Raw genomic sequence first — 27,504 nt, 5'->3', positions numbered from 1 at the left:
CCATACCGACCGGTTAAGACCCGACACCGGCGAGCAGGCACCCTCGTGGATCGCCTCGGCTCTAGATGCTGAGGTTGGACCCAGCAACTCTAACGATGGGGGCTCGTAGTGCGAGAGGACTGGGGGTGATAGTGGGAGATGCCCGATGTAGAGGGATGGTGGCTCTTCCATCGCTCACATCCACTTTTTGGGGGCACATGAGCTATAGATTATGGGGTGGCAGTGCAAACTAGCCCGGGAGGGTTAGGATAATGGATAGGAATCTAGAAAGATGACCATAGGTGACTTGAGAGTTAAGTAGTGACTTTTGTACAGGTAATGGGGACGTAGTCAGATTAGTTGGATGATAATGACGTGGGATGTGCATAGTTTAATGGGATGACAGGGAAGCACTAATCTTAGAAGGGCAATAGATAGCCAGATGATGCTGTGTGCATGAGCTTTACGTTTCGTATGAAATGAGGAATTGAGAGGCAATGCTCGAGAAGGATGTGTGTGTGTTGAGTGCACACATCACACACACAGTGCACAGTGCACACACAGCGCACACACAGCACAGCACAGTTGAGTGCACACACAGCCGCTCATCTTGTCTGTAAGGCGAAGAAGTCTGACCATGCTACTCCGCTTCTTGAATCTTTACACTGGCTGCCTGTCTCTGCTCGTGTGCAATACAAAATTTGCACACTATGTTATAAATCATTGTGTGGAACGGGACCTCACTATCTCTCCAATTTGTTCACTCTCTATGAACCTTGGCGACGGCTTCGTTCAAGCGACGACTCTATGACCTTAGAGCCGCCGCGCACCAGCACCAAGTCGTTTGGCGAGAAATCCTTTTCCTTTGCTGCACCTCTGCTCTGGAATGACCTGCCTTCTTCTGTTCGACATGTTGACTCTCTTCCTGCCTTTAAAACCTCCCTCAAAACCTATCTGTTTCACAAGTCTTTCAAAGTCTAAGTCCTGTTTTCCCTTTGGTTTGAGGTGGGACAGAGATCGAGAGTATGTCTGTGTACATGTGCGGGGGAGGGAGGGGAGGAGGAGGGGGAGTACACATCTGTGGGTTTTGAATGGGGAGGGAGAGGAATAGGGCAAGAGTGAAGGTCTGTCTGTGTGGGTGTATTTTTGTGTGTGTGTGTATGTGCGGTGTGTGTGCGTTCGCATGATAATGTAAAGCGCCATGAGGGTAGTTTACTCTGTTTGATGGGGCTATATAAGACTCCTTTATTATTATTTATTGTTGACTTGCATGATGTGCAAGTGAAGTACAGGTGTGTGGAATGAATGGCGTGGAGTGTGGAGTGTGGAGTGTGGAATACGTGGAGTGGAGTGTATGGTGCGAAGGAGTGGATGGGGGAAGGATGGACCCCTTCACGAATACCCAGGCAGGGTAGTTTAACAGTAGGTAGAGGAGGTACGTAAATTGTGGTTGGATATTGACATCTGTGGTGCTGTTTGTGGAAAAAAAGTGTTTTGTTGGGCGCATTAGTGAGTGAAATGGCTGGGCGTGTGGCCTGTTAGTGAGAATGGTTAAATGGGCACTCCGCCACTGGTAGTCTGTCGGCCAGGTGAGGCCGCAGGTAGGCTCTGGGAGGCAGTTAGAGTTCAATGGGGTCCGAGGATCCAGAGAAGGACCCGGGTAGCCCAACGCCAGAGAGGGCGGTAGTGTGGTAAGGTAGCCAGAGGGCCTTCCCCAGGTAGGTTAGAGTGAGGAGCAGGTAAGCTCGGGTGGCAACTGCAGTGGCGGAGGTGTGCAGGTGAGCGGACCTGCTGGTGAGCCACATGACCGAGCCCTGAAATTGTGCGAGGGCACAGGGAGAAGAATCGAGGGAGTGAGACCCCAAATTGGAGAGCGCCACAGTATGTTCAATGGGAATTGGTTTTTAGAACCGCATAGTGTAAGATGGCCAATGGATTGGCAGGGCGAGACCCCGGGTAGAGTAAAGAGTGTTAATGTCATTTCGAATTATAGCTGGGATGAAAGTCTCTTCGCACCAGCCGCATCCACTCACAGAGGTAATAAGACTCCACACCAGGTTTGTGCAGACATTTGGGAATGAAAGACGCATCATGACGTGGGGTGAGACATTGTTTAATATTCCATCTCTTCCTCCTTAAGAGGGATTGATGACGGCTTCGGTTTAGAGGGGATGGGAAAGACAAGACGATAGTGATGGATTTGTAAATGGTGTAAATACGGGGTAAGGGCAAGGGAAGAGTAGGTGACATGGGGTGTGACGAACGGATAGGGACGAGCTTTCTTAGCTCGCTCTCCCACGCCCTTCATGTCTGCATTGCCTTGTTTTGATGTGTACCCTTGTGCCCTTGCCCCCCGCTAACTCTGCTTTGTCTTCCTTCCCCACTCATGGACCATCTTATGTGTCCGAGGGAAGGTGTGCAGGTGCCGCAGTTGTGCGCCCGCACTTTCGCTGCCTCCGGCCTGCACTGATGCACCATATGGACCACATGTTCTGTGGCCTAGCACCACCTTATGGACCACACGTACTGTGGCCTAGCACCTCTGCTGAGACCGACCATTGTGCCCGCGGTATCTGGTTGCGGACCACTGTTTTCAAAGTGGCCTCCATGCCACGCAGTGGACTACCTAAGTTGGCCCTGCTGGCCAGAAATAATAAAAAGCGGACGCGGTGTGTGCCCTTTTATTAAATAACAACATCAAGCAAGAAGACAGCCAGAAGCATCGGCCCAGCAGACAAGCAAGAAGAAGACACCATTTATTATTTTAAAATGTTTGCTTTGGTGTTATGATGGTGCTTTTGGTGCATTTTTTCTTTGTTGGTGCATATTGGTACATATGGTATGGTGTATCGGTGCAGTGCATGGCAATGGCATTTCCTCTTATCAAAATGTCTCTTCTTTTCCCACAAAAAGACAGGTCCTGGGTGTAGTTGTAAATAATTAGTAGTGTTTTTGTAAATAATGCTCCCCACCGGCTTTATGTGTAGTTTCAAAATAATTCCACAATTCGGGTAGTCTGTGGGCATGAGTCAGTTAGGTAGGATGCAACGCAGCAGGCGGGACATATTTAGTGTTAAAACTGTCGCACTCAGGGTGAGGTTAAAAGTAGAGGGTAACCACACCGAAGTGTCACACTAAGTTAAAGTTGTTTCGGCTCGGGCCGGGCCTGGAGGAAAGGAGGGTGCAGTGTTGCGGTTTTAGAACCCTCACTTGTGTAAATACTTGTAAATAATTCTCATCGTTAAAAGGTCAAGGGTTGCACCCTTAGTTAGTCCATATGCAACACGTAGGTCACCTTAGAAATCTCAGTTATTTCCTTATTATGTGTCTAGTTAAGGCTGTGTTCCCAATAGTTGAATCTGCATTGCATCAATTAAATAAGAATAGGTCCCAATCCATTCTGGCCATTTTGCCAACCTCTCTCTCCCAATTCTATTACGCGCCTTGTGTTAGCAGCGTTCGCTGCCTCGCTGAGCTTCTGCCCAAGCTCCGCGATTAACCACGCGGTCAAGCTCGAGGAAGAAGGGGGCGGAGTGCCAAGAACAAGGTGTGGCTTGTCAAGGAGCCATCAAAGGCGGAGCCTGTAAGCCCCGGCCAGCCAACCAGGGGTGATGAAACATCACTGGCGGGCGTGGCCTTTGTGGAGCGTGTCGTGATCTGAAAGCGCGTTATATAAGCGCGAGCGCCAAGCCCTTTTACGGACTGCGTGAGGGAGCTTGATTGTGACGGACTTCATTCAGCGGACTCCTGGACTCCTTTCTGCACGAACTGCGTGAGGAGTTATTGAGCGGCGCTGATTGCCCCTTTGATACGAACTGCCCTTTGTGATACGGACATTGATCGGGAGAGGGAGAGAATTTGGCACCTAGTACGTTATTACGAATGCCGCATCCCGGGTCCACCCCCCCCCCCCCCCCTGATATATGTAACGTCCGCTCGTGGTCAACGCCACGTGGCGTGCTGCCGGCCTGCTTCCTTCACCACCACGGCACGAGTCGGGACCGGACGAGGAGCCTGGACATCTGCCTCGACATCTGCCTGGACCTTCCCCCACGACCAGCAAGCAACCCATATGAGTGTGTCTGTTGTCCTGGAGTCATAAGTTAAGACTGTATAGGTAAGCCTGCCCTGTGTCCTTCTCCTTCTTCCCTTCCTGTACATTCTTTCCTTTCGTTTCCTCTTTGGTTTTGTACATCTATATATATAAAATACAGTTTTTGTGTGTGTGTGTGTGTGTGTGTGTGTGTAATGTTACCGATAGACTCCTAAACGGAGAGGCTTACGCGCTTGATATTTGGCATAGACATGGCCATTGAGCCTGGGACGAACATGGCCGAACTCAAAATATTTGACGATCCATATTTTTTATTCATATTTACCTCGGCGCAGTTCAGCGCACGGAATCAACGGAATCAGAGCAGGTGGGCGCTGATTCGCTCAGAGCGATCCCGTGATGACGCTATGATGCTAGGAACGCTATGACGCTATGAACGATATGACGCTATGAACGCTATGACGCTATGAAAAAAAAAATCGCTATGAACGCTATGATGCTATGACGCTATGAACGATATGACGCTATGAACGCTATGACGCTATGACGCTATGAAAAAAAAAATCGCTATGAAACGCTATGGACGCTATGAACGATATGACGCTATGAACGCTATGACGCTATGACGCTATGACGCTGTGGAAGTGTAACTCAGTGTAACTTATTGATTGGCACTGGTAACTCATTGATTAAAGACTGGTAACGATTTCGTAAATGGATGCCAAGAATGTGCACGAACATGGTAATCTCTTGTCCACCTGGTCACAGCCCCAGGCTGGAGCACCCCCCTATCGTTTGGTAAACGGAACTCGCAGCAGGAGGGGAGCGAGCTGATGCCAGGACTCGGTGCATGCATGACCTCGGGGCATTAGCGGAGAAAGGATTAGCGCGACAAGACCAATAAAAACCAGAGCAAACGATGAGTCAGGAGAACTTGTGACCAGAAGCTCTGACCTACGGAACGGAACGGAACCCTATGAACAGCGCTGAGAGAGAGAGGACTCATACTCAGAACCTCTGCCCGATGGGAATGGCGGAGGAACATCGGCCGAACAAGAAGGACCATGCGAATAGAGTTAACCTGGTCTATTGAGTTAAACGGTAGTTATTTGGTATTGGAATGAAAGTGAACAACCAGTTAATAATAAAGTCATGAATATTTGTAAAACCTGTGTCCGGTCATTGGAGTCTTGAGTCTCCCCAACCATTTCCACTACAATCTGGAGGCACCGCTGGAATTTCGAGTGGACGTCGCCAAGGTAAGCATGGCGTCTTGGGGATCTGTCCATTATGAAATATGAATTCTGAAGATGGAGGATTTGGTGTGTGGGACTTGTGATTGTCCATAGGTAATCCAAGGATGGAACATTGACAAACGGTTTTATCTATTATTCGTGTTTTTTTTTTCTCTAGCGGTCTGTAAATACGGGTTTTTTCGCTGTGTAAATAAATGCGCCAGTTCGTCTGACACGCGTCACTGAGAAACGCGCGTCTGTAGGCTTGCCTGCAGTTGGGACCGTGTGTTGGCAAGGAGGCGTACGTAACGATTATCCGAGGAGTGTAACAATTTTTGTAAAATATGTATTTTTGCGCTGTCTAAGTAAAATGTGCCAGTTCTGACATGATAATTAAAAAACCCTACGGAGCACGGCGAACGGACCGACCCATGAAGTGCACCATGGGGGCGATCTGTTTTCCGAGGTCTGTAGGGCACGTACATTCGTACACTAGGGCGCGTACACCTGTTTGCACACACACATTTGCTTAGCACTTGTAAACGTACCCCTGAGCTGCCCGCTCAGGGTGTGCGATTAAGGCAGCGGGCAATGGAATTTTATATACAGATATTTTTTTTTTTGCACTTACTCAAAGCACGCGACTTGCTCGGCGTGCGAAAGGGTGACAAGATATGGGATTTTAATGGGATTTTAATGGGATCGGATTTTTATATATATAAATTGAGGTAATATTGAGTTATGGAATTAATTGCTTTCAACAATGCAAAGGGTGACAAGATATGGGATTTTAATGGGATCGGATTTTTATATATATATATTGAGGTAATATTGAGTTATGGAATTAATTGCTTTCAACAATGCAAAGGGTGACAAGATATGGGATTTTAATGGGATTTTAATGGGATCGGATTTTTATATATATAAATTGAGGTAATATTGAGTTGTGGAATTAATTGCTTTCAACAATGCAAAGGGTGACAAGATATGGGATTTTAATGGGATCGGATTTATATATATATATATTGAGGTAATATTGAGTTATGGAATTAATTGCTTTCAACAATGCAAAGGGTGACAAGATATGGGATTTTAATGGGATTTTAATGGGATCGGATTTTTATATATATATATTGAGGTAATATTGAGTTATGGAATTAATTGCTTTCAACAATGCAAAGGGTGACAAGATATGGGATTTTAATGGGATTTTAATGGGATCGGATTTTTATATATATATATTGAGGTAATATTGAGTTATGGAATTAATTGCTTTCAACAATGCAAAGGGTGACAAGATATGGGATTTTAATGGGATTTTAATGGGATCGGATTTTTATATATATAAATTGAGGTAATATTGAGTTATGGAATTAATTGCTTTCAACAATGCAAAGGGTGACAAGATATGGGATTTTAATGGGATTTTAATGGGATTTTAATGGGATAAATATAGAAGATGTTTGTTTTTGTCAAGAGAAAGTGACAATTGGCGGAGAAGTCACAGAGGCCGGGTTTTGGGCCTTTGACAGCAGAGAAATTGAGTTTTGACAGCAAAAGACTTCCAAATAATGGTTGTGGCAAACAGTGACTTCTGGGATGACAGGGGTGTGGGGTATTTGGCATCGCCAGACTAGCTTATTGGTTTAGGAATGTTAAGAGGTCATTGCAATGTGATAATTACTTGTGATCATTTGTTGTTGTAACGTTTTGGGAACATTCAAATGTTGGGTTTTGCTAACGTTTCCACAACGTCGCTACAACGTTTCACTTTCGTTGTTGCAACGTTTTGCTCCAACGTTTTGGGAACATTTAAATGTTGGGTTTTGCTAACGTTTCCACAACGTCGCTACAACGTTTCACTTTCGTTGTTGCAACGTTTTGCTCCAACGTTTTGGGAACATTTAAATGTTGGGTTTTGCTAACGTTTCCACAACGTCGCTACAACGTTTCACTTTCGTTGTTGCAACGTTTTGCTCCAACGTTTTGGGAACATTCAAATGTTGTGTTTTGCTGACGTTTCCACAACGTCGCTACAACGTTTCACTTTCGTTGTTGCAACATTTTGCTCCAACGTTTTGGGGACACTCAAATGTTAAGTAAATCGGATAAGAATTCACGAGTTATTTAATTATTAGCGATTAATGAAGTACTTATTTAATTAATTACATTTCTTATTAAATTACAGTAATTACATTACAGTAATTACCTGAGGTAATTACAGTAATTACAGTTCCGGTAATTACAGTAATTACAGTAATCATTACAGTAATTGCAGTAATCTTATTACAGTAATTACATTACATTAACTCAGGCACCTTTTGAGTAAGGAAGCTGATATTTGGACATGACACTGACCGAGTGATGTGGCTGTCAAGGAAAATTTTGATTTATTGATTAATCATTTAATAAATTAACTCGTTGATTTATAAATGACTTATTTAATTAAAAGTCCTCAGAGATACATCTTCGGATGAAATACTTGCAGATTGGTTATGCTATGAGCCAATTGATTAAGGAAAATATTTTGTGATGGCCATATTGGCAATTTCGTGGCCATATTCGTGGCAACTCAGTTGGTGCCACTGCACCTTTAAAATGCATCCCTGCGTTCATTTTTCGATCGATTGAGTTGAAATTTTGAACAATCGGATCTGGACTGTCGTTGTTAACGACTCTAGCACACACTCGTCCAATCAGGATGGAGCGGTATGGTCCCCGGATCATCACTGCCCGCAGTGTTAATTGGTTTTACTTTTTTCTCTTGGTCATATAATTTTGAAGACATGCATGTCATGATAGAGGAAATGTTTGTTCTGTTGAACGGAATAAATGTTGTTTATTTGTGTGGGTGTGTATTTCTTGTGTATTTTGGATATATTTTCACGACTAATTCCAGTTAACATCCTGCAAAATTTGCTCGTTTGCTGGCCGAGTCGAAATTGCGTTGAGTTCCTATGGCATGCGCCATTAAAAGCGCTGTGTAATGGTTGAGCTCCCTTTATTTCGTTTTGGTCATGCGGATGAGCGGACAAAGTGACGAATGCTGCGGCTGGAGCAGTAGAAGCGATGTTTTTTAATGGAAACGATGTAATGAGTAATTAAAAGTGGGAGGGGGAAACACCACGCATACCTCTTTTAAGGTGTGTATAAACCCTGGAATAAACGTGGGAGGGGGCAACACCACGCATACCTCTTTTAAGGTGTGTATAAACCCTGGAATAAACGTGGGAGGGGGCAACACCACGCATACCTCTTTTAAGGTGTGTATAAACCCTGGAATATTTCAGCAATCAATACAATGCTGAAACTATGTAAGTTAAGTTAATGAGTAACTTAATGAGTAATTTAATGAGTAATTTAATGAGTAATTTAATGAGTAATTTAATGAGTAATTTAATAAGTAATTTAATGAGTAATTTAATGAGTAATTTAATGAGTAATTTAATGAGTAATTTAATAAGTAATTTAATGAGTAATTTAATAAGTAATTTAATGAGTAATTTAATGAGTAATTTAATAAGTAATTTAATAAGTAATTTAATGAGTAATTTAATGAGGAATTTAATGAGGAATTAAAGGTGGGAGGGGACAACACCACGCATACCTCTTTTAAGGTGTGTATAAACCCTGGAATAAACGTGGGAGGGGGCAACACCACGCATACCTCTTTTAAGGTGTGTATAAACCCTGGAATATTTCAGCAATCAATACGATGCTGAAATGATGTAATTTACTGTGTAAGAGGGTCGACCTTGGGTTTGTTTGGGTTTGTTGTTTATTTTTTGTGGGTGTGTATTTTTGTGTATTTTGGATATATTTTCACGACTAATTCCAGTTGACATCCTGCAAAATTTGCTCGTTTCTGGCCGAGTCGAAATTGCGTTGAGGTCCTATGGCATGCGCCATTAAAAGCGCTATGTAATGGTTGAGCTCCCTTTGTTTTGTTTTGGTCATGCGGATGAGCAGACAAAATGACGAATGCTGCGGCTGGAGCAGTGGAAGCGATTTTTGAATTGTTCAATGATTATTCGATATTGTTATGACTTATTGTCAATAGGTATACTAAGTGGCCATGAGGTAGCCTGTTGCTATGTACAGTTTTATTCTATTGTTGATTATACCACATAGCTGTGGTGATAAAGGAGGTGTTCGTTTTAAATTGATGATTATGATAGGACCATGACTATAAAATCATGATGATTATTATGAATGATATCATAGGGTTCAAATGCAGAATGATTGCATGAACTTGGGAAAGAACTTTCAAGCCCTATGGGATAAAGTGGGTGTTACAAGCGATGGAGTTTCAAGATTTAGCATGATTGAAGGAATTTTACAGTCTTATTTCAGGAGTTTTACGAAATTTATATTGCCAAGAGATTTGGATACTATTAAAAGAAAAATGATGTGATATTTTTCCCAAAGAACTTTAATATCTGCCATCCATTTTGGCTGTCTCACGAATGAAGGATGAGTTGCCTTTAGTGGTTGCAAAGAAAATTTGTGGAGACCAGGCAAAATGGGGAAATATGTCAGATATGACCCTAGGACAGGACGGTGATACATCAATTGACATGAGGTACGAACCAGAGGTGACGACCGATGAGATTCGATCTCAGTCAATGGATGGACCTGTCCTGACATCATTGGGGAAAGGGCTTATGCAAGGAGTCATCCAAAATGATTAATTTGATTTATTGATGAATATTGATGAATTAATTGAAATTGAATAATTGATTGAATTGTTGATTGATTGAATCTAATTGATTGAATTTAATTGAATAAATTTAACTGAATAAATTGAACTGAATAAATTGAATTGAATATATTGATTGTTTGATTGATGAAAATGCGGTCTCAAGAAAGAAGCTTGGATATCTTTGTGAGATATTATCAATGTGAAGACAACCTTGGAAAATTGAGCAAGGTGGTGAGTTTATATACAGATATATATGTGCGGTTACCATTGTGTGATTTCCCCGTCAACAGAGCGGACACCTGAGGATTCACCCATTTCATACTGACCCTCCGGCTCATCTGCAAATACTGATCTGTGAGATTGGATTGTGCAAAAGCCACAGGTGAGGGAGATTCTCTGGAAATCACCGTTTGAACAGGTTGAGAGATCCTTCCTGGAGGTACGAGTGAAGCTTTAGAGGAACAAACTACAACACATCCAACGCTACTTTGATAAAAGGCAGAATGGGAAATGGAGCCTGCAAGAACACACAAGGACAACCAGAGATTCCACAAAAAGGTACTTGTACACATCATATGTACGACCGTTATGGTGCCGAAGCTATAAGGCAGGTCGAGAATTGGTATTTGTGGACAAAGGGACATGATGAGGCGTTTCCAAGAGATGGTACATTTGAGCGAAGTCGATTGGAAAGATTGGAACAAAGATTGAAAGCCAGGAAGAGACAGAATCTAACAGTAGACTGGCTTGCATTCCATCTTTGGGATGGTGAATCCAGACAACGGGAACAGCAAGAACGGATAACGGATCTAGAACTTAAAATAAAAAGGATACAGGATACAGTGGAGGAGACAAATGCACAACTGCCCTCGAAATTAGGAATGAAAGTGACAGTTGTCCCATCTGATTTCCAGTTGTCTCCCCAAAAAGGACGGTACAGAGAATTTTTTCTTGTTTCAGGAGATAACGAGAGATTGCAGTGGCAACTCAGGGATGTAGAGATGCAGCCCAGCAATACAAGTGCACAGGTGCACAGACCAGGCAACGACAGAAACCGGTGTTTCAAGTGTGGACAGATGGGACATTGGAAAAAAGGATGTCCGTATACCAAAAGGAAGACAAGTTAATAGGGTAAACCAAGATCAAGGGTACCAGTGCTGACCGATACCTCAGACAATGATTAGGCCTTCATTGCGACAAATCCCAAATGACGATTGGCCTCAACAAATTAGATTACTGGACAAACATGAATAACTGTCGATGATTCTTGGGTCTGAAAAGTTTTCGGAGCAAGAATTATTCATTTTTTCTTTTGCTTGTAAGCAAATTAGTAATTAATTGATCAAATGCCGAAATTGGATCTTTTATGTTGGGCACACAATTTTAAATTTACAAAGTTGGAACAATTGCTTTGCAAATTTTTGAAACCAAGTGACAAGAGTCACATGATGATCAGGTGGGAATTTCGGACTAGTGTTCCGCATGATTGATAGGTCAGTGGTCGACTGACATGCAAATGGGTGTGTAGTCAAATTTGGATAAATTATGGTGGGAACTGAAAGGGTAATTTCAATGTGACATCATAGGGGTTTTCTAAAAAAAATAAACTTTTTGGTCCATTTGCGTATTAGCATTTATAAAATTGAAGGACAAATTTTATGAAAATGAAATAAAACTGACACCCAACCTGATCTGTAAATAATGGTTCCAACGCAAACAAATATGCATAATGCATGCGTGTGTGTGTGTTTTGTGTATCAATGTTTGTGTTTGTTGTTTTTGTTTTTGTGTATCAATCTTACAAGATTGTTGACACCGACAGTGTGCCTTGTCTGAAGGAAAATAGATAGTTCCATGTAGGCTAGTGGCCAAATTAAAAAAGGGGCCTAAAATGTGAGAAACCCCTACCCACGGTAGAACAGGTCACAACCTATTTTTTCTTGAAGAGGGATGTTTGGGGAGTTAGAAAATCATGGTTGTGAACCTGAGATCATTGCACAACATTTTGAAAATCACGTTTACATATGTACCACTGCAGACTGCAAAAATGGATTTAATCGCCACAGATTTTGGCTCATATTGGCTCATATATTTGTTAATACTGGTGCTACAAACACAAATTTGGTACCAAAATGTGCGGAATGATGACATATATATATCTGTAAAAACCATTTGTGATGTAACAAAGGCTTTTGTGTGACCTACAAGCAAAAATAGTGGAATTTTGCGCAATAAATCAGCTTCGGGTTTACCAATAAATATCAACTAAACAATTAATTTCTTCATAAGTATTTGAGTTGTATTACTACATATTACATCAAAATAACCCTCTATCATTCTCCTTTTTAGAAATATAACTCATAGAGATAAATCAGTTGAATTAATATAGTTATTACCGAAACCATATGTCACCCCCCCTAAAAGTAACCGACATTGATTAATTTATAATACATGTATATGCATTAACCAAACAAGAATGATTTTAAATCCAGTTGCAGAAAATCAATTTTGAGCTTGATTGCCTTTTTCTAAAACTACTGATATATACTTATCTTTAATTATTTCATTTCAGATGCTTGTGCTGACAATTGATCTGCAATTATGGATTTGGAACCACCTGTTGTGAAGCGTCGTAAAATTGACACTGACCACTGCATCATATGCTTTAAACCCCTCAACCCTAAAAAGCAAGAAGTTGTAAAGAACCCAACATTTAATGGTTTGAGTGCAATCTTCAAAGCAAGTCAAATCAGAAAAGATGACGTTTATGAAAGTATCTGGCCTTTGCAACAAGACATATTGAGTCTTGATTTGAAAGTATCATTCCACAAATCGTGTCGGGCCAAGTATACCAGCAAGTCAAATATCTCCACATCCAACCCCAGTGAGAGTGACCAGCAACCATGCACGTCTGCGGCAACAGAACACACAAGAATCAGCAGAAATGAAACAGCTGGGTTTGACATCAGGACTAACTGCTTCATTTGTGGAAAATCCAACACTTCCAGAAACAAGCTTACACTGGTATCTACAGGAACTGGACAGTCCACTAGAGAAAAAGTCTGGCAGCAGCTGACAAAAGACAAGACAATAAAATACACATGCGCATGCTTGCCTTTCCAGATTTGTTCGCCTATGATGCCAAGTACCACAGGTTATGCTATTCACACTATATTTCAGAACGGAACATCACTGCTGCAATTCGTAAATCAGGAGAGGAAACAATGGGCACATTACATGATGAAGCTTTTGATGAACTGAAATGTTATCTGGAACAAACTGTGTTCTCCAAAACTAAGACAGTGACACCCCTCGTTCATCTGAAAGATGAATACGTTGGATATTTGGTTTCACTGGGTACCACGAATGCAGAACAGTATAAAACTTGGAAGTTGAAGGAGCGATTAACTAAATATTATGGTGACCAAATAGTCTGTGTAACATTTTATGGCCACACTGACATCATATGCTCTTCTTCTGTGACCTTAGGTGATGCCCTGAGAAAAGCCACGATTCTGCAGAGCATGACTGGTGAACCAGAATATGAAGACATCCCGTCTGATGTACCATCAGCCATAGATAGTGAAATGCATACTTTGCATGCTGCAGCTGGTATCCTGAGGAAGCACATGGCTGATATCGAGCATGTTGGAAATATGTATGCACCTGTCGAGGAAACAGATATTCAGCACTGTGCAGAATTCGTTCCTAATACACTCTACGACTTTATTCAGTGGTGCACCAGTGAGAAATCACACACGAATGTAACCAGCTGTAGTGATGAAGGTGTTATGAAGAACAACCTGAGGACGATCGCCATTTGTCAACCTGAGGACGGCTTTTAAAGAACTCTGTGATGGGGACACTGAAGTAGCTTCCACAAACCACGCTGAGCATGGAAAGACAAGGATGGTAAGGGATGAACAAGATGTTACCAAGATCACGGAATTTGTATCAAACGCACAAAATCCGTTTGACCTACGTACTGTACCTGACGAATTGGTCAACATCGCCACAGGCCAGGTTGCTTCACAAGAAGTATCAAACGGACTTGGACATTTCTTAACAGACGCCCAGAAATGCAACAAAAGTTTTATCGAAAAGCGACTTCTTGCTGACCAAACCAAGAGTTTCTGGGAAACAGACTCACGAACAAAGACACCAACGTTTGCGGACATGTCAAAACCCATGAAAACCAACAAACGAGATAAATTGATGGTGGATTCAGAAGTACTTTTCCGGCGGCTGCTTGCTGTCTCAAAGAAACGCGATGTCAGTCTGGAACAAGTCCTGACACATGAACTGGCTCCTGTGCCACCGTCCCTCTTCAACAATGATGGGACAATGCGAAAGACCAACAAGGCGGATCTGGAAAAGAAGTTAGAAGCTAATTGCGAGGAAGTCCAGGTGCTCGAACCCTCTGACCAACATGATACTGCTTATGTCATTGATGGGATGGCACTACTTCAGGCACTTGATGAAGCCCAGTTTGACACATTTGACGATCTCGGACGTACCATAATGCAGAAGATTCAGTCACTGCTTGCTAGTAACCAAGGTGTGACATCAGTTACATTGGTTTTTGACAGGTATGATGTACCACTCTCTATCAAGCAGCTGGAAAGAGAATGTCGCACTGGTGGAGAGTCAACACCCAGATATGTCATCGATGGACAACGCACAGTTCCAAACTACAGGAAGTTCCTGAAGAACACCACAAACAAATCAGCGCTTGCCGATTTCCTCTGCAGTTACTTGACAGTAGCCGCCCAATTGCAGCTTGAGGAAAACCAATCTGTCACACTGGCAGGAGGCTTTAACGATGGCCTGCTAGTTAAAGTTGTGGATCATAGAGGCATCCGGGAACTACCTGAATTGTTCAGCACACATGAGGAGGCTGACACACGGCTCCTGCTACATGCTATCCATCTCGCCAGAGCACACTCAAGGGTCATTGTACGATGTGATGACACTGACGTGTTGGTCCTACTCATCTATTACTGTGGGAAAGGCATGTTTGGGGACACCAAAGTGTACATGAATGCAGGTCACTGTACAAAAACAACGAATCGTCAGAGATTCATTCCTGTCAACAGAATAACGGACGACATCGGTCAGGATACGTCAAGTTGCTTGCCAGCATCACATGCTATAAGTGGCTGTGACACAACCTCCTCGCTGTTCAAAGTCGGGAAACGCACTGCATATTCGAAACTCAAGCAAAACATTGCACACTTGGCACCACTGACATGGTTAGGCCAAACCAGAGATACAACCAATGTCGTCAGCACTGCCACAAAATATGCTCTGTCGTTGTATGGTTCAAAGTCAAGTCACACACTCGACCAACTTCGTTATGTTTATGCCTGCACAAGTGACAAACCAGCATCTCTCTTCCCACCAACAGACGATGCTTTCGAACAACATCTGAAGCGAGCAAATTACCAGGTGGCGATATGGACCCACAGCCATGTAGCGAAGCCTGTACTTTGGAACCCTGATGGTAATGGATGGCAGGTCAGAGACAACAAACTTGAGCCTGTCATGTTCCAAAAGGATGCAGCCCCAAGGGAGGTTCGAGATCTCACGCATCTCTACTGCACCGACGATGACTGTAGGCAGAGCAGAACATGTCATTGTATCCCTTGCAGGACTGACCTGCACTGAATTCTGCTCGTGTAGTGCAGACGATTGTCCAATTGTTGATGATTCTGTTGTCTTTGACGACAGCACTGATGAAGAGCGTGACTGAACTTTTAAATGTATTACATGTATTACTTCATGTAATAGATGTACATAAGTTACAGTGCATGTTATGAATTCATTATCGTCATATGTGAAATAGCTTTTATCAACATGATGTCTATAAAAGTCACTTTCACAATTGTGTCAGAATCTTAAGTCAATTCTTCATGTTGCATATCTGCTTCGGGATTTCTATCGGTCAGCATTAGTGGGGCGACATATGATTTCAGTTATAACTATATCATTTCAGTGACAATTATATCATTAGATATATTTTTCAAAGGGTAAATAAACTTGGATTATGTTGATGTAACAAGTATGACTGCAAGTCCAATATTTTTGAAGTAATTAATGTTTTTGTTGATATTTATTGGTAAACCCGAAGCTGATTTGTTGAGTAAAATTCCACTATTTTTGCCTGTAGGTCACACAAAAGCCTTTGTTACATCACAAATGGTTTTTACACATATATATGTCATCATTCCGCACATTTTGGTACCAAATTTGTGTTTGTAGCACCAGTATTAACAAATATATGAGCCAATATGAGCCAAAATCTGTGGCGATTAAATCCATTTTTGCAGTCTGCAGTGGTACATAATTATGTAAACGTGATTTTCAAAATGTTGTGCAATGATCTCAGGTTCACAACCATGATTTTCTAACTCCCCAAACATCCCTCTTCAAGAAAAAATAGGTTGTGACTTGTTCTACCTTGGGTAGGGGTATGCCACCCAAAACCTCATTTGGCCACTAGCCTAATGGGGATGGGATCGCATATCGAGAGAATTCGTAAAATAAAAAAATAAAAAATAGAAATATAATTTGATTATAAAAAATTATCACTTTTGTCAAGGGAGATGGAGAATAAAGATTTGATTTGCTGAGTTATGAGCAGCTATTCATTAATAGTAAAAATTGGGAGTAATCTTGGGATTCCATTGTGATCGAATTTATATGAGAATCAAAGCTATTTATGGATATGAGCTTCATTAAAAAAAATGTGGGAGTACAAAATTAGCCAAATTTAGGAGAGGTCTTACACTGACTTCCCAGAGTACTCTGCTCACGGATTTTTATATACTAGGACATGCCCGTACTATATATATATCTAAAATTATATCCCCCCCCCCCCTCTATTTACATGAAATGGTTTGGTCCATTCGCAAAGCCAAAGCGAACGGCTTGCGAGTACGGTGACAATCTCCCCCCTCTATTTACATGAAATGGTTTGGTCCAAAGCGAACGGCTTGCGAGTACGGTGACAATCCCCCCCCCCCCCCCCTCTATTTACATGAAATGGTTTGGTCCAAAGCGAACGGCTTGCGAGTACGGTGACAATCCCCCCCCTCTATTTACATGAAATGGTTTGGTCCAAAGCGAACGGCTTGCGGAGTTTGGTAAAGAAATCGCCATCGCGTGCACAAACGCGCAGGAAAGCGAATGAATCGCAAATTAGTTTTAATTAGTTTTAAAACATAGTTTAACGGCAACATAGTTTTCCAACGTGAAATAAATGAATACGCTCTCAAATGTGCCGTCCGAGGCAGAGTCTGTTCGCCACGTTCGGCACACGTGATAGCTCGCTGCTCTCTGATTGGTTGAATCGTTTTTTGGACATAGCTCGGTAACTACTTGTCCGATTAATATGAAACCTTGAAAAGGCACATCCTCGGGTCCCCAGCAATATACCTGGCAAGTTTCAAGTATATCGGACCCGTGGTTGTCGAGAAACAGCGGTCACAGACATACAGACATACAAACATACAAACATACAAACATACAAACATACAAACATACAAACATACACACAGAGATTACTGGAATTATAGATAGATATAAACTTGAATTTTATCAGCATATAAATTGTGCTGTATGTATGGATGTGGTTTAGGCATAGATGATATGGGAAAATAGTAAAGAAAATTTTGCTGGTTTGAACGATTGTGAGTTTTCAGTTCTGGAGTTCAAACAAAGTCACTGGTTAACAGATGAGAAAGGATAGTAAATAAATTATTCGATGCTGGGCAAATTAAGTACGATATTACTAAGACTTATGAGAGCTATTGTTCTTCCTTACAGCAGTGGAAAATTATTGGAAAAAAAAAAAAATTAGATCCAACATAATGAATCTATAAAAGAATGTGATAGGGATAATATCCTCAATTTGTACTAATTATTTGATTGTGGGTAAAGGAATTAATTTATCGTAGTGGATTGTTAACAGCAGCCTGAAAATGTCCTGAGAGTGTGCATCCATGTAATCAGAAATCCCAGATTTGTTTTTACAAACAACATTTTGGTAGAGGTCTTGTGTGGACGAACACTTCCTTGGTAGATAAAAAACGGTACTGCATGCTGGCAGCCACTTTTGCGGCCAGTTAGGCCAAACAAATTGAGAGGAAATTGTAGTTAAATACGTAAGTTACACATGGCTATTTGAAAAAAGGAAATTTGTTGAGATGGGAAACATTTTTCGAAGGTTTATTAAAGTGTTATAATATGACATGTGGCAAGGCAAACTATTGGATGGGAAAATTAGATCTGGCTATAGAATAAATTTATTGACCCCTTGAAGTTAATTCTTCGAATCATTGTTTCACTGGCATTTTTGTTCAAATTGGAAATAGTTTGGTAGAGCTTTGGTTAAAACCTTTGGTTGCGGTATCTTGGAACGAAATGATAAACCATAGGAGATTGATAAGAATAGAAACGAATATGGACCCAAAATAGAAAGTTGGATTCGTGCCTCTCATTGCAAGCAAGCACATGGGGCTAAGGTGGACGATCCCACAGAAAATGAGGCTACACCTAGCAGCCCAGCAGAACATTCAGTGGCAGATAAATGATAGTCGTGATTTACAGTCATTTGAATTACATTTTAACACCCCTTGCATTGATAAACATTACATTTTCAACATGTGATATTCCTACTTGGGATAGTGACATTTATTTGCCTACATGACATACAATTACCTGCTGATATTAATACAACATGAGTGAAAAATGTATCACAACTACACTCATGATCAGGGGATTGAGTTCAACCCCGGGAGATAGGGGGATCAGGGTAAGACAAATAATCTGATTTATGTTACATATTAAGGGATTTTCTTTATTTACCTTTTAGGAAGCTTGTTAGTTTGGTATATAATGTTGAATGTCATCAACATATAATTATGTCATAGGTATGAATATATACAAGGAGTAGCAGACTTGTTTGTTGGTTTAGTGGTTATATTGGCAATTGTTTTAGTGGTGGCTTGCTTGAAAGCCTTAGTGACGGTGTATTTGAATAAGGTAACCAACAACACGATGATAACGCATGAAGTGACAAATGAGGAAAGAAATGTGGAACCAGAAAAGGAAGACTTTTATGGCGGCATAAATACTGAGATTAAAAGATTAAATCAAGTGATGTTGCAAATGAATACAGTAAAATTAAGATAATGGCATAACAACAATGTTATGAGTTGTGTCAAGTACAATATCAGTGAACTCATATCACCACGAGTGACACACTGTTAGAAAAAAAAAGGAAAAAGAAAAGTGGAGAGGAATTATGGTAATAATACATTATGCTTAATTTGTTGGTTTGGGAAAATTGTTGTTGGGAATTAGATATTCCCGTTTGTGATTGTAATCATATACAATTTATTTTCTTAGAGTAGTGCTAAAATACCTGCATGAGTTAATTTTTGAACTATATTAACCTGAAAGCAATTGTGGATGCTATTCTTAGTTTAGTAGTGAAATACATACCTGATTGAATATTATTTGTGTGACGCATATAAATGAATATAACTTTTTGAATGTGTTAAGGAAAAACAACAAATTGTTGAATGTGAAACTTTCGGAAGATATACATGATTATGCTGATTTCATGGTAAGATGTACCCTATCTGATTCAGTGTGTGCGGAAAGCAGATTCAGATGTGACTGAGCATAAGGATAAGACGAGATCACATTTTGAAGGGAGTGCTAACGGAATTGGGAAGAAGTTCGAGAAAGAAAATTTGTGGCTAAAAATGAAGTTAATCATGGCATACACCCTCTTTCTCAAAGAATGATGAAGACATTCTCCCGTGTAACTTGGAGATGAATGCTTACCTTCACCAAGGAAATTTATGTGACCATTTGCCTGGATCACACTACAACATATGAAAGAAAGGCGATCACTTACTCTTGTTCGAAGGCTTCGAACATTCATCACATCAGAAGTTGCAGGACAACGACATTTTACCCGCAACCTCTGTGAAATGCGGGGACATATGTTATTACTTCACCAACTTCCGGGGAGCCAGCATGGAGCTGCAAACCAATGGCTGTGCCTTTTCACAACAGCTGTGCGCGATTCTGCGGGCCACTCCTGGTATGGACCATGGATGACCTGAACACCATGGTCCCAACATCATTGTGGATGCATCCAGCATCCCTGTTCCACATCTTGCTGGCCAATCAACGTCACACCAATACTTGCTGCCCACTCACAATGAGGGAGGAGGCAAGTCGACTACAACTGGGTGAAGGCCTTGTTCAGGAATTACAATGGTTTACAGCAAAAAGTGGCAAGAATGCTACAAGGAGAGCAGGGTCAGTCTATGACTCCGCAATGTTACCACAACAGCGAAATCCTACACGAAGTAGTGCAGGAGCTATGAAGACATTAGGAGAAAATGTTTCATACCTGGATTCAAACACAAGTGATCAGCCCTTCCTTTCAAACAAAGTCAACATTTGTGTGGAGGCAAACGTTTTTTGCCAGATGGTGCAGATGCTTTACAAAACTTGAAAATGAAGTGAAATTGTTGTATCTTGGTGATGGTGAAGTGTTGTTTTGAAAAGATATTTGTGATGCAAATGCAATAGATTGAACAATATGGAAGGAGTCAATGACCAACGAAATGTTTTGTGATTCTTGCAGGATGACGGTGTATGCCTAAGGGAATTTGATTACCAAAGTTATGATTATTTACTTATACTTGTAATGATGTTTACTTGTAGTGATTGACTGTTTACTTATATTGATGTTTAGATTAATGGTTAATATAAACAAAAACAAAAAGATGAGGGAATTGTGGAAGTGTAACTCAGTGTAACTTATTGATTGGCACTGGTAACTCATTGATTAAAGACTGGTAACGATTTCGTAAATGGATGCCAAGAATGTGCACGAACATGGTAATCTCTTGTCCACCTGGTCACAGCCCCAGGCTGGAGCACCCCCCTATCGTTTGGTAAACGGAACTCGCAGCAGGAGGGGAGCGAGCTGATGCCAGGACTCGGTGCATGCATGACCTCGGGGCATTAGCGGAGAAAGGATTAGCGTGACAAGACCAATAAAAACCAGAGCAAACGATGAGTCAGGAGAACTTGTGACCAGAAGCTCTGACCTACGGAACGGAACGGAACCCTATGAACAGCGCTGAGAGAGAGGACTCATACTCAGAACCTCTGCCCGACGGGAATGGCGGAGGAACATCGGCCGAACAAGAAGGACCATGCGAATAGAGTTAACCTGGTCTATTGAGTTAAACGGTAGTTATTTGGTATTGGAATGAAAGTAAACAACCAGTTAATAATAAAGTCATGAATATTTGTAAAACCTGTGTCTGGTCATTGGAGTCTTGTGTCTCCCCAACCATTTCCACTACAACGCTATGAAAAAAAAAAATTGCTATGACGCTATGAAACGCTATGAACGCTATGAACGCTATGACGCTATGAACGCTATGACGCTATGATGCTATGAAAAATAAAATCGCTCACTTTGCCAAGGGGCTCGCTCCCCCCCCCCCCCATACCCCTCCGCACCCCTTCACCCTCCCCCTCCCCTCCCCCGCCCGGCAATGCCGGGTACTTCTGCTAGTAATTAATAAACCACACTTTGTTCTTCCTTTACTCTGGTTTCCTCTCCATCCAATCGCTTTAGTCTTTTCTCAATTGAGTACCTGTGGCACGATTTCGGAACCGCTCAGAATGGGGTTAGTCATTTGTTAACGGCTCGGATCGCGGACTGCTAACCGCTCGACATTTACCAACACGTCCGTGGTTCGAGCGGGAGTTATTTCCCTGCTCGCGGTCGGTGTTGGTAATTAGGTATTTGGGACCCAAATTGACCAATCACCCTACCCAAGACCGACCGGTAGGAGTGTTGTAGCTTCCAGGACTCGGGACGGCCAGCTTAAAGGACAAGGGGATTTACCCCCCCCCCCCCCTTGATAAGGGGAGAGCCGACCCCCGAATCCGCAACAATATTATTGCCACATTCATACCGTCAGATTGGCAAGAAAGCGTTGAGGCTTAGAGGTACTGTCTGTACGCTCGCCTCCGAGTTGTCGAACCTGTATAAGCATCTCGGCCCAGCAATAAACTGCCACCTTGTCACAAGTTCCAGTTTCATCACATGTGATTCTGCTTCCTGTGTTCCGCCAGCTCATCCGATCTAAGTTTCCCGGACCAGATACGTTGTGTTTTACTGTTTTATTTTCATTCCTGTGTTGCTGGTCATGTTTTTGTCCAATTGTTCCATGCCAAACTGTACCTCGTTGTGTTGAATTATCAAATTTGTGTCCCTGTTAAAGTCCAACCTACTCGTCTAGGGCTTTGCTAGTCGGCTTGTTCCTTGTAGGACAAGTCGGCTTGTTCAGGACTGGTGTCCTATCTATACTGCCCCTGATATTAACTCAGCCTGGGAATTCTTCCACAGAAACCTTCTCTCCCTTATGCACAAATTAATCACATCGCATCTTCAGTTTGTCATACCCATCCTCCTGCTCATAGGACAATGAATCCTGTGGTGAAGCATTTGCCCTGAAACAACCTGCCAAAAACACTTCCAAGGATGTAAATCTGATCCAAGGGAACCTCAGATAATTCAACAAATCCTGCAACAAGTGTGTCCACTCTCAGGAGAGCCAGAAAATGACATCCAACATCAAGAATGAACTTTCAAACTTGTCTCCCTCCTCTAAAACCTTTTAAAGTCTGTGGCCCCTTCATTCCCTTAAATTACTTGCAATGGTACCACAGCCCCTCTGTTCGTGAGAAGGCCAAATTACTCAGTTCCCTGTTTGCTTCCAAATATTTTGTCTCCAACCCCTCGTTCTCTGTACCTTTCCTACCTAGTCGTACCCAAATGCTCCTAGACTCTGTGTATTTTACACCTGAGAAGGGGGAGATGTGTGTGTGGCATCCCTCAACTCCGATTTTGCAAGTGGACCAGGCAGAATCAGCTCACCTGCTCTGCTCTTTGGCTTAAAAACCTTCTCTGCCACTCTTCCATATCTTCATTCTTCCCTTTTCACCCTGTAACTTTCTCTCCATCGTCATCTGTCTGCATGGAAGTCAATCAACATCACCGCATTACATAAACAAGGTGCAACAACTGATCCTGTTAACTGCACTCATATCAGTGTGGGGTGAAATTAATTAATTGCATACGTAAGTTTCATAAAATACATATATATATATATATATATATATATATAATCTTTGTATTCAACAAATAAGCTGTGTATTCAGATTTCAACATTTGTATAAGTTTTGGAAAAGATTCCTGCAGTTGTAACTGTTGTAAAACTATTTTTTAATTAGTGTTGAGCTCCCTGCAAGGTCACCCATGGCACATCCCACTAAAAAGATTATATAGTGACTTAGCAACGGGGCTGGAGAAATACCGTTCTCTAGGGAATCCATGAAATCACACACAGACACAACTGTGAGTTAATGCTCTATTAATTTGATGCAAGTTATGGGAATGTTCTGAGACAAAATGGGAAATGTATTATATTGTTAAGTCGGGGGGTAAAGGAATATCTAGAGCCAGGTAGATCTGTACAGGTAACATGCTTCGACTGTCGCGATAGGGAATCCACCCTGTAATAAGTTCTGTGTTTTAGGCGGTTTGTCGGGGAAGTGTATACCTGTGAACATACAAGGATGTTTGGGTGTTAAATAATTGTAGGGACTGAGATAAACCCCTGTGTGCCAGACCTGGAAATCATTCCTTTGTCCCTTATGGCAACGCACACATATAAACACTTAGATAGGTCCTCAGTGCACACATTAATTAGTTCCCTTCCCTTCAATGACTTTGGAAGAAGACCAGCAGGAAGCCAGATCGGGGCACCGCCAAATGGCCACCGCCAGCCGCACCACCAGCTGGCCTAGCAACGTCGTGTGAGAGGAGTTGTGGCCCACGCCACAGGGAACGTGTGATTGGTTGGCACGGAGGGCGCGAACCTCCAGCCAATCAGGGCGGGAGGCGCGTAGACGCAACTGAGAAGGAGGTTGTTCATTGGAGGGAAGGCGCTAGAAGGTTCAGTGGACGGCGGGAAGCTACGAGGCACTGATTGGGGGGCGCGCCAGAGCTGACGTGACACACGAGGTTATAAAAGAACTAGCTGGACGACATTTGCTCTCTTTGGCGCTGCACGACATCTCTCTGTGCTTGAAGCTCTTGCTCTTCTTGTCCCTGGTCTTCATTGGCTCTTCCTTCTCGCGTGCTGGACCTTCGTGCTGGGTGACAGTTCGTTGTGGTGCTTGGAGCGGGATCCGGTGCAGTTGGTACTGGAGCGAGCAACCTCGTGGTGTGCCGCGGAGAGAGTTGCATCGAGGCCGGGTGGAGCGTGCGAGCAAGGAGGCTGAGGTTTCTTCGCGCCAGAGCTTCGAGCCGTGTTGGACGGCGGACACGACTACAGACGGACAGATAAGCTCACACTACATTACACAAACCCACGATGAATGTGTTCTTTTGTTAATTCATTTCCTCCTGTCTCATATTTGGAAGTCGGTGTGTGGGATCCCAATTTAGGATCATTATTTATTTACCATCGCGTTCCTTGTTATCGGGTTCCGTTTAATAAATCATTATTTTTGTACATTTTACCCGGGATTCCCATTTGAGTTAATTCCCTACAGGATCGGAGCTGCCGTCGGTTCACCATAGGTAAGCGCTTGCCGCCTCTTCTCCTTCATTCTTTCTCCCGTACTTTTATAGCCGAATCCGTGTTTGGTCATCGCCTCCATTAAAGCCGTTCGGTCTTCCGCGGTCCCTGGTGTTAACCTTGAGGGATTCGCACGACAACTGGTAGTCAGAAGTGGGATAGAACCCTGTGATAAATTTGGTGTCAAGAGTGTGGAGAACCTGGAAACAATTTTTTTTTTAGTCGGAGGCGATAAATTTGCATAGTCGATCGGTGCGCGGGACGCGAACAGCGCGCCAGTTAAAATTTAAATTTTATTCCGGTTGTAAAAGCCACGTGGGGAAGCCACCTCTTCTTACGGATGGAGGAGGTGGGAAATATGGAAGAAAGGAGAATGGAAGGTGTGTTGAGCCTTTGAAGTGAGTCGGAGATAGTTGGGGTTGAGCATACCCCCGCATAGCGATGGATACCCCCATAGCGATGGAGCTACCCTCGCTATCAAGGGAGTCCCGAATGATAACCAGGCCTTAATGCAATTTATGGAGCAAATGAACGAGCAAATGAATAACAATATGCGGGAAATGAAGGATGGTTTGGAAAATAAAATGGATGCCCAAAGGAACGAAATTAATACTCAGGGAAATAAAATTGATGGGTTAAAAGGGGAATTGAAAGCCCAGGACAATAAAATTAATGAATTGAAGGGAGACATGAAGGGGCTGGAAAACAAAATGGATGCTCGGAGTGAGCAAATGGAAAACAAAATTGAGGGATTAAAGGAAGAGTTGGAGGGGCAAATTGATGGATTGAAGGAGGGCTTGAAAGAGCAAATCGAAGGGATAGACAGCAAAATTGATGGATTGGAGGGGAAAATGGAGGTGATGAATGAGCAAATGAATGAACAAGGGAATGAAATGAAGGAAAGGAATTAACAATTGGATGGAAAAATCGGGGAAATGGCACAGCAGCTGGGGGAACAAATTGATGGCATAGTAGGGAGAGTGCAAAACCAAATTACGGACAGACTGGGGGAATTTGAGGTTAAAGTGATGATGCGGTGATGCGGTGATGTTGCGGTGATGTTGGCAATCAGCAAAATGTTGGCAAAAAGCGGTGATGTTGGCAATCAGCCAACATCACCGCTTTGCACAAAAAAGGTGCAAAAACAGATCCTGGCAACTACAGACCAATCAGCCTTCTCCCAATTATCAGCAAAGTCATGGAATCCATAATTGCTTCAGATATGAAATCTTTCCTCTTCTCCAATGGCTTGATCTCTGATCATCAATTTGAATTCAGACCTGGTCACTCTACTCTGGACATGCTGCTTCTGCTTTCTCAACAATGGATGGAGGTCCTCAATGCCAAACAGAAAATTAGAGCTGTCTCCCTTGACATATCACGTGCCTTCGATACGGTCTGGCACCCCGCTCTGCTCACCAAACTCTCCTCCTTTGGTATCCATGGAAATCTCCACGCATGGCTGGCGGACTTCCTCTCTAGTCGTAGTCAACGTGTGGCCCTGAATGGGTTTCTCTCATCTCTTCTTCCTGTTCAGACTGGAGTTCCCCAAGGCAGTGTTTTGGGCCCTGTGCTTTTTCTGGTCTTCATCAATGATCTCTCCGACTCTCTTGAAAATCCTCTCTATCTCTTTGCTGATGACTCTACTCTCTGTCGCTCCATTCCTCATCCCTCAGATCGACAGTCTGAAGCCTCCTCACTCTCTGCAGACCTGGACAAAATCACAGACTGGGCAAACAAATGGAACATGTCTTTGAATCCTGACAAATCTCACACTCTTACGATGTCTCTCCGAAAAGACCGACTGGACAACCCTCCCATCCACTTTCTGAATAATCCTCTCCAACAAGTTCTGTCACTCAAGCTTTTGGGTCTCACTATCTGCCATGATCTTTCCTGGGAAAACCACATTTCAAATCTGGCCTCCAAAGCCAGTCGCCGAATGGGCATCCTCTGTCATGCGAAGTCCTTCCTTGGCACACTGAGCTCCTCACCACATACAAGGCTTTCATCCACAGCTCAATGGAATACTGCTCTCCCCTCTGGGCTGGTCTTCCTGCCTCACACCTAGCTCGTCTTCACGCTGTTGAAACCAAAGCGTTCAGAATCATTGGAATCTCCCGCGATGAAGCTAACTCCAAGGGCCTTTCACTCACTCCCTGCAGGCAGGTTGGTGGTCTTTCTGTCTTCTACCGACTCCTCTCTGGCCTCGCCCCCCCAGCTCTCTCTGGGCTCTGTCCCCCAAATATTCCTACAGGTCGCACAAGATCTGCCTGCAACCCTCTTATGGTTAAACTGCCAAAATCAAGACTCTCTGCTCACCTTCACTCCTTCATTCCTCTTTTCTCCCGCCTCCGGAACAAACTCCCTCACTCTCTTCAATCCCACTCCACCCCTCCAGGTCTTTAAAACAGCTGTTCACCACCCTCTCTTGTCTTCCCCCATCCAAAACCTTGATCTTTTCTACCCCCGCTAATTTCACCCCAAATCCACTTTTTTGAAATACCAACTTCTGTCCTGGAAGTCCTTGGTGTCCTTGTGTTTTATACTTCTCCCCCCCCCCCCCCTTCCCACGCCTCCTCCCCCCAAGCCCTCTCCCTCCCACACATCTGCCTGCTCTCAAATGTGTTTGTGTGCTTCCCCTTCTCTCCCCATCTTGTCTTCCGCTCCCTCTTTTTATATATTTTGTTTGTCTGGTTGATTTGTTTGTGAAATAAATGTTAGCTCTTTCACGAGCCTCGATTCGGTATACAAAAAAAAAAGAAAAAAAAAGAAAGTAGAAACTAAAATGGGGGAGATGGAAAGATCCATGGGGGTGGAAATTGAACTTAAACGGGAAGA

This window comes from Myxine glutinosa, chromosome 1 (assembly GCF_964187855.1).
Source record: "Myxine glutinosa chromosome 1, kmMyxGlut1.1, whole genome shotgun sequence".
In the NCBI taxonomy this organism is placed as follows: Eukaryota; Metazoa; Chordata; class Myxini; order Myxiniformes; family Myxinidae; genus Myxine; species Myxine glutinosa.
The sequence above is the reverse complement of the archived record's forward strand: the minus strand, read 5'-3'. Positions refer to the sequence as shown.